The sequence below is a fragment of the Chiloscyllium plagiosum genome, chromosome 32, assembly GCF_004010195.1.
Source record: "Chiloscyllium plagiosum isolate BGI_BamShark_2017 chromosome 32, ASM401019v2, whole genome shotgun sequence".
Taxonomy (NCBI): Eukaryota; Metazoa; Chordata; class Chondrichthyes; order Orectolobiformes; family Hemiscylliidae; genus Chiloscyllium; species Chiloscyllium plagiosum.
Window position 1 is genome coordinate 25,749,994 of NC_057741.1, and position 9,377 is coordinate 25,759,370.

Below are 9,377 nucleotides of genomic sequence, written 5' to 3' on the forward strand. Positions count from 1 at the left end.
GTTGGGTTGGTGGGGGGTGTGGACCTGACGAGGGAGTCACGGAGGGAGTGGTCTTTTCGGAATGCTGATAGGGGAGGGGAGGGAAATATATCCCTGATGGTGGGGTCCGTTTGGAGGTGGTGGAAATGACGACGGATGATACGATGTATATGGAGGTTGGTAGGGTGGTAGGTGAGGACCAGTGGGGTTCTGTCCTGGTGGCGATTGGAGGGGCGGGGCTCACAGGCGGAGGAACGGGAAGTGGAGAAGATGCGGTGGAGGGCATCGTCGATCACGTCTGGGGGAAAATTGCAGTCTTTGAAGAAAGAGGCCATCTGGGTTGTATGGTATTGGAACTGGTCCTTCTGGGAGCAGATGCGGCGGAGACGAAGGAATTGGGAATATGGGATGGTGTTTTTACAGGGGGCAGGGTGGGAGAAGGTGTAGTCTAGGTAGCTGTGGGAGTCGGTCAGTTTATAGTAAATGTCCGTGTTTATTCGGTCGCCCGGGATAGAACTCCACCAAGGACATGCAGGTCCTTGGATTCAAGAAGGGCTCATGCCCAAAGCTCATGCTCCTGCTCCTTGGATGCTGCCTGACCTGCTGCGCTTTTCCAGCAACACATTATCAGCTCTGATCTACAGCACCTGCAGTCCTCACTTTCTCCTAGAAAAGATCTGTACAGTACTCAAAGATCAGATCCAAGTAAGAATTAATTGCTAGATTAACAGACTCCAAAATATGTGTTAAAGACTGAAATCCAGGAGTCCATTGCTAGTTTGTCACAAGATGTCACTGAAAAGGGCATAAATATGATTTTTCCTGAGAAGAATTCTCAGAGATGTTCATTGGTAATCATCTTTACATGAATTAAAGCTTTCAGGAATTATCCAATGAACAAGGAAAAGGGCTATACCATTGACACCTTGTTTTAAGATGGATGCCAGTGTAAAGCTATAGTAGCAGGCCAACATCAATAACCTGCTTTAGGAACAACCATCACTATTGTTATGGTCAGTGAAGTGCTGACAAGTTTGGGCATGGATACAATTTGTCACACCTCCCCAAAAGATGTCTAGCTTTTCTTCAGATCTGCAATGTGGATGGCACCCAAGGATATTGAGCATGCACATAAAATCTGGTTCCAAAAGTTAAGCCACACCACAGAAAGTGCTCACTAAGCCAGGGATTAGAGCAGACATGCTGAGCAAATTGCCCAACCCACAATAAAAGCAAAGGTATTCATTTGATCTAACCATTGGAGCTCTTGACTACATCCTTATGATTAATCAGTTCCATTTTAACCAGAATGCCCCATTAACATTAGCAGTTGATAAACACCATTATCTAAGATGATCCTGACAATACTGAAAAAAGTTCCTGAGAACATGGGGAATAAGTAATCACAGCAAATAATTTTCAAGAGCTAACAAGTCCTAATCCTGAAAGCATTCTGCCAGGATATCATATCCATGCTACATTAGGGACACACGAGATAGTTAGCACATGTATGCATGTACTGTACTCGCCAGGGGCGAATCAGGATATTCAATGATTCGTGATTGCATGTAAAGCATGCCGAATGTATCAACCCTTGCAGTGGAGGGATCCTCTACTTGGACACAATATCCCTTTCACTCCTTGGACTTTAATTAAATTAAACTAAATTCCCACATTCCCAATTCATCATCCTTTGATGGATCATTCCTCCAGATTTCCCATTGTTTGACAACTTAGCAACAAAATAAGTTCAACTCTCAGAAAATAATGAGCATCATTTTCCGTTTATTCAACATAAGGTATGGATAGTGCCTCACAACAGACCACAGTTCACTGGAAAGTATTTCAAGCCGTATGTGTTGAGTGGAGAGAGGCCTATATCACATTTTCAGCATCATTTTCCGTTTATTCAACATATGGCCTCACAACAGACCACAGTTCACTGGAAAGTATTTCAAGCCGTATGTGTTGAGTGGAGAGAGGCCTATATCACATTTTCACCTGTTCAAACAATCCAGCAAAACATATGGTACATCCTATCAAAGACATCAACATCATCAAGTGTTGAGCAACAAAACTAGATTCTCACATTGTGTTGCTGTCTTTTAAAGCAACACCAATGGAGAAAGAATTACCTTCTTCAGCACAATTTATGCTCAGAAAACAAGTGCACTCGACATTGCCCAGCAATCAGTTATCTACCCGTTCGAAGGCACAGGCATTCTTCTTCACAGACAGAGGAGAATGAAAGCAATATCATGCCAGCAAACAGGTAGAGAATGATCCCAACTGTGCATTGGGCAGAGTGGGAGGGAGAGAAACCCAGATACAAACACGTGAATACCAGCAATTTTACCAAAATATGCAACCTGCCCAGATTATACAAAGTAATTATTGATCACTCTGCTACATTGCCAAGGGACAGAAGCCAACTCAGACCAAGCAATGATATGCCAAGCACACGCCAGGACAGTAAGACAGAAAGCTCCGGTAATGATTGTGCAATGAAGTTCAGTGACAGCAACCAGCACCAAGACGACCAAAATATTGATCAATAGCAAACGAGACAATACGTTCCTATCTGGAGACATATACAATCACCAGATCAGGAAGAATGATCAAACTTCCAAAGCATTACTTTGCAGTTGAATTATTAATCTTCCTATTTCTAGTTTTACCTCTTGTATAATTATGAAATTGACTACACATGTCTATGTACAAACATATATATCTATTTGAGATTTCTTTCTTTGTTTTGGAAAAAGGTGGATGTGATGTCCCTATCATGTTATGTTATATCATAGTGTGTGATCTAAGGGTATAAAGATCTGTTTCCATCTCAGCTGGGGCCACTTGAAACACAGTCCACTAATGGAAACCTGCTAGTGTTTGTCAAAGGATATATTAGCATTAGCCCAAACGCTGAGGTGTCTGTAGTTGTAATACATGTAGATGGGAGGAGCTGTAATAACCATGTGTTGAAGCTGTCATTACAACGTTACCTACATCGAGTTCTTGTGTTACAGGAGCTGACATAAGTATTGCCTCAGCAAGTACAAATGCCGTGTTGAAGGTAAAGGCTTATAACATGGTAACACATCATTCCCCTGCCCAAATGAGGCAGCCACACTGGCTCATGCCTGTAAACCTGACCAGGGCAGGCAAGGCCTACAGCCTGAAAAGAGGATCAACTCAAAAGAGGGTTTGACAGAGAAGATAGTTAGAAAGGAGACTGGCTGGAAAGGAATGTTGGAAATGGAACTTATAGGGCACATTGGAAAGATAATTAAGGGAGCGAAGTGGGATACAGAGGAGAGAGTGAAAGTTATAGGTGCAATGGAAACAAGAAAGCTGGATATTAATAATGGGGATACAATGGGATAAATAGCTGTGTTTTGGAGAAAGAAAGCACAATGGAACTGAGAAAGCTGTAAGGGTAAGGCTGAATACGGGGATCTGAATGGGAGGGTGATTGGAGGAAACGTAGAAAAATCCAAGGAGATAGTAATGGGCTGCTAGTCACATGGGAGACTGACGAAGGACAGAGAGAGAAGTCGGAGGAAAGGAAAAGATCACGTACAGTCATGGGGTAAAAGTGTAATCTAAAGGGAAATGACAATGGATGAGCTCCTCAAGGGAAATGTTTAATACCACCATCTTTCTCTGAATTGGTCTTCAACTTGAGGACTTGCCGACAATATACATTGTAAATAGGAGGGACGCAGCTCTATTTGCATGTGTCCCTGCATAACACAAACACATAAAAATGGAGAAATCCAAACAAAACCTGCAAAATACTGTTGAGCGAGCACTCGGCTAGGGTCTATGCACCGAAAGGAAGAACTCACCTCAGAATGAAGATGAACTATGTCCTGTTATCCATTTAAACTTTAACAAGAACGGCACCAAATAATCACCAGCAGTGGTGAGTGCTGCTAGGCTTATTGCCTATTCAATTGTGCTGGATCATTCACAGAGCCAGGCTAATGAAGGTGAAGATCGTCAGCCTTAAACCATTGTTACACAGACTGTTGTTTCCAAGATTGCAGTGCTGCAATACAGGGCATAATGTAGGGCAACTGCCACATGCATGGAAATCAATAATTGCCACATGCATGGAAATCAATAATTGCCACATGCATGGAAATCACTATGAAAGTTAAAAACACAAATATCAGTTATTTAGAGGTAGCACAGGCTTTTAGCTAACACATGAGCTGCTTGAAAAGTCCCTAAGCGTTACATTGACTATGTCAACATTTCAAATGGAGAGCATACATCTCATTCCTAATGTTCCTAATGTTCCTTCAATGATCCCCATGCCACATGTTTAACCTACTTAACCCAGCAGCTGTCTTAGCTTTCCTGGGATTGAAGAGAAGGACAAGGAGGAGAAGAGAAGAGCAATAACAAGTGAATCAAAGACAAGAGGGGGAGAAGAGACATGGGATTGCAGCTATCGGCAAGCAAACAGCACATGAAGAGGGCCACCAGACACTTCAGCAATATTGACCGGCCTACAGAGAAAGGGTGGATATTCAAGCTATTTGCAGAGGAGTGAGAGCGAGGGTCGGAGGCATCTTCACATAACTAGAAAAGTCACCACCAACATCTGCAACCTGCTGCAGCTTGATCGACAGCCACACACCTTGGTAGGTAGCACTATGCCTGTGCTCATAAAGATTTCAGCAACCACACAACTTGATTCATTTCAAACCTTAATTGGTAACATGTATAAGAGAGCAATATAGTTTGCCCAGTTCACCATGGACCCAAAGAGCCAAGATGCTCAAGCCAATGGATTTTTAGCCATCGTTGGTATCCCTCAGGTACAAAGGTCCATCGACTGCTCCAAGACATCCTCCAGCCAGGTTCCTAAACAGGAAGGGATTTCACTCTCTCATTATCCAGCTCGGTCATGAGCATGGCAACTATTCCTGCGAGTGTGCACCAGCTATCCAGTGAGCAGTCATGACACTTATATTTTGCACAACTTCTTCAAATGTTTGTCCCACACCATACCATCTCCAGGTCTAGTTCACGATTGAGAAGGGAGTACCACCAGTAGACGTGGTCAATGTTCCCAGAGCAAAATGCTTCAACTGATGCTTCATGTTAAAGGTGCAATATGATTGTGCGATTTGATTGTAAATTAATAAAGAAACCCCTGCCTGACTGAAAATGTTTTTAACTGCATGTACAGAAACAGCAAGAAATGTAAGTGTTGTTGGCTTTGTATCAGGTTAAGCAGCTTTCCATCCCCATATGTCACATTCAACATCAGGCATCGGGAGTGAGTAACAGCTGACTTGTTTACACTGGCAGTCGTTTGTGTAAAACCGTTCATTGGGGAGAAAAGCAAAGCAAAAGAGCAGAACGAGAGTGCAGACAAAAAGGAAAGGAAGAATGGATTGAGTGGTGAGAGGCAGAGATGCCAAGGAAAACAGACAGAAAGAGAGTGATGGAAAGTGAAGGCAGAATTGGGAGGTTGAAAGTTGTGTCCGACAGGAAGGTGGCAAAAAAATGCTGTAACTTCAATAAGAGAATGCAGGAAATACTTGACTGTGGGTAATTTTGACCATTTTTCAAATAGCTTCTTATATTGTTAGCTTCCACTCTTAGCTGTCTTGTTTTCATAAATCAGAATCACTAACATTTTACAGCCGGGAGTACACATCTCCACCATAACCACATAGACACAGAAACTCACAGTGGAATGTTGTTGTTTTTAAACCGAGTGCGGAGTTGTGTGAGAAAACAAAAGAGATCTCTACTCAGGGACAAGCGAGCTGACTAACTCTTCTGATTACGTTCTTCTTAGCTCAGACCCACACAGGTAAAATGCTGAGCATTATGGGTAGCCAGGCACGCAGAAATTCCTGAAGCCCTCTGGAAGTTTCTGGGCTCCACTTTCCAGGCACCAAATTTAAAAGGAACCCAGATAGCAATTCTCCCTCTGTTACCCAGGACCATCGTTCATCCTCTGCTCATGAAACACACTAGCACAGGAAACCCTCTCCAAAAGGATAGCCCCATGGTTTATCTATGCCTCCTTACACATTCTCCTGCAGGCCAACCAGGATCAAAGCATTGCACTGTTTCTGAGGGCTGACCAACAGGAGGCCACGTGCATGATGAAGACAGCTTGGACTGAGGTGGCTGCAGAGGGCCGTGCCTATGGGCACCTCAGGGAGACCAGATCCAGAGACTAAACAAACTGCTGTTCACCACCAAGGGTATGCCCTGCTGCTGATCTACGCTTCGTGCTGCTACAACACTTAGCAACTCATGCATCACCAACTTGTTGTCCTTCCATCATCATTACTAGGAGAATCTGATAGCCTGTTTAGCAATGGTGTTAATGAGACAAAGACACCACCACAAAAGGTACCTTCAGAATGAACATGTCACAGGAGTACCAGGCACACACATACGTGAAGCTTTGCTGGATCCTGTCAATTCCAACTACAGTGTGGAAACAGGCCCTTCGGCCCAACAAGTCCGCACTGACCCTCCAAACAGTATCCCACCCAGACCCATTCCCCTACATTTACCCCTGACTCATGCACCTAACCCACACATCCTGAACACCATGGGCAAGTTAGCACGTCCAATTCACCTAACCTGCACATTTTTGGATTGTGGGAGGAAACTGCAGCACCCGGAGGAAACCAATGCAGACATGGGGGAGAATGTGCAAACTCCACACAGACAGTCAACTGAGGCTGAAATTGAACACAGTGCTAACCACTGAGCCATCATGCCGCCAACTCTCTGGTGATACTGAACCTTCCTTCAATCAGAACCTTTTAACCCTTTATGTGCCACATACCAAATTATGTTTACAAGTGACATACATGGCCTGGGATCTCTTAATCTGTATTTGAAAAGCAGGCAAAGTACTCATGTATCCAGGCTAATGATTTGTAATGCTGACCGTATTCCGCAAGAGAAACCCTGCACAATCAACATGTGTACAGAGGGAGAGGGGTCCTGACATAATGTTCCTCCTTCCCCAGCAAGGAATAGGCCTGTAATATGGCAGAAGATCATTGGGAAGGTGCCTGAGCTGAAGGGGATAAGTCTATAGCTATCTAGTGAGAGGACTTCCACGCAGCTGCTCCCAGCTACATATTCAACATGAAGCACCTTAATAAAACTTGGGTAATGGTGGCAATACAGGGTATAAAAATACCCCTATTTTCCTCTTTGCAGCCTCCATTTCCCACTCCCAGGTTAAAGAGATCAAGAAAAGTCCTCGCTCTGGTAGCATACCTGAGAGGAGGAACAGGCAGGGCCCTCAGAGGAAGCAGTATCAAGGTCAGTGGATGTCATGTCTAGAGTAGGCTCAAGGGTGCATTCTGCACTGACAGAGGCCTGCAGCACTGACACAGGCCTGAAGCACTGACACAGGCCTGAAGCACTGACACAGTACTGGCACAGGCCTGAAGCACTGACACAGTACTAACACAGGCCTGCAGCACTGACACAGGCCTGCAGCACTGACACAGGCATACAGCACTGACACAGCACTTACACAGGCCCGCAGCACTGACACAGGCCTGCAGCACTGACACAGCACTTACACAGGCCTGCAGCACTGACACAGCACTTACACAGGCCTGCAGCACTGATACAGCACTTACACAGGCCTGCAGCACTGACACAGTACTGACACAGGCCTGCAGCACTGACACAGTACTGACACAGGCCTGAAGCACTGACACAGGCATGCAGCACTGACACAGGCCTGTAGCACTGATACAGCATTTACACAGGCCTGAAGCACTGACGCAGCACTGACACAGGCCTGAAGCACTGACACAGCACTTACACAGGCCTGCAGCACTGACACAGTACTTACACAGGCCTGCAGCTGGAGGTGGAACATACCTTGGAGGCCTGCTGCGAAACAGGTTTCCTATTGGCCCCAGGTGCAGATGATGAGCTTCTGGACTTGGCCATTAATGAGCCGATGGATAAACTAAGGCAAGCAGGGGAATGTCTGGCGGAGGTGACGAAGATCATGCACAGATTGGAGTGAAGGGTGGGGAGATCTGCCCAAGTTCCATCTGATGGTATGGCTTCAGAATGCAAGTGAGGGGCTGCTCCATGGATCTGGTGGCAGTTACAATGGAGAGCCAGGTTCGGCAGGACTATCTACTGTAACAGCACAGTGAGCTTCAGTCCATCATTTGAGCTGTGGATGATTTCATTCACTGGCTTAGCAAGGGTGGAGGAGGGGGTGTTGAAGGACCTTGATTTTCCTCTAGGTGCCCAATTGTCTCAAGGGATAAAGGACGCGCCATTGCTCATGGGCACAGAGCAGGACAACAGGTGGACACCCAGGGCTTGTCATCTTGGGCTACTTCAGAGAGTGACTGCATCACCTCTCCTCCACACCTGGGACACAGACATCTCCATCAGGTCAGGCTGAGGAGGTTGCATGAGACCAAAACCCCCTCCCCCACCCACCCCCAGCAAGCTGGAGCTCATCTGGCCCCAGACCACCAGAGGATTTCTGCCAAAGGCAGTGGCAATGCAGTTAGCAGGCTTCCTCAAGCTGCAGAGGTGGCAGTGCCCTGCAGCAGCAGGAAAAGCAAGAGTATAAACATTGAGGTCACTTTGGACGCGTGGGTGTCAGCTTCTGTGCAGCACACTTGAACAAGTCCAAATTGCCGTGGTATATTTCAGTCGTTCAAGACTCCTGACTGTTCCGCGTTTTCCTTGGAGACCATCCTTAATGGGAAATGATTCCCCGTGTCCCTCACATGCTCAATATCTGCAGCAGTGCGAAGGGCATTAAGGCTCTTATTCACTATTGTCCCTTGGGAGGGACATAACATCTGGCAAGCAGGAAGTTAAGTTACATGGTTGGGTTTCAGCAATCAATCACAGCATATTTCAGACCATCTACATCTCAGGAATAGATTGATGCCACTTGCAAACAAAGGTTTGAGTCATACAAGCACAGTCCCATGTAAGTTTGTGATACTCTACAACTGATGTCTTGGCCTGGAAGCAGGTCAGGAGATTGTTGGTGCCACAAGAACAAACTAAACACATTTACAATCAAAGTATCTTGGTGGTTAATATTTAAGAAACAAGAATGCCTTTGAAGGCAGAAATGTTAGTGCACTGCAATTGATTAATACTTTGGAATGTCCAGAAAATGATCATGCTGGGCCTCAAGTCCAGTCACTATCAGCTGCTTGCAGATCTGTCTGCCTCATAGCACTATTGCCTTGGCATCCTCAGCATCTTCACCACCACCTCTTGTCAACTCCATTCTTTATCCGAGCACCCTCCTTCTGCTCCATCTCCCCATCTTCTAATGTGATTGGGCAAACTTTGACACTAAGCTGCAAAAGGGAATACCAGATTAGATCACAAAAGGA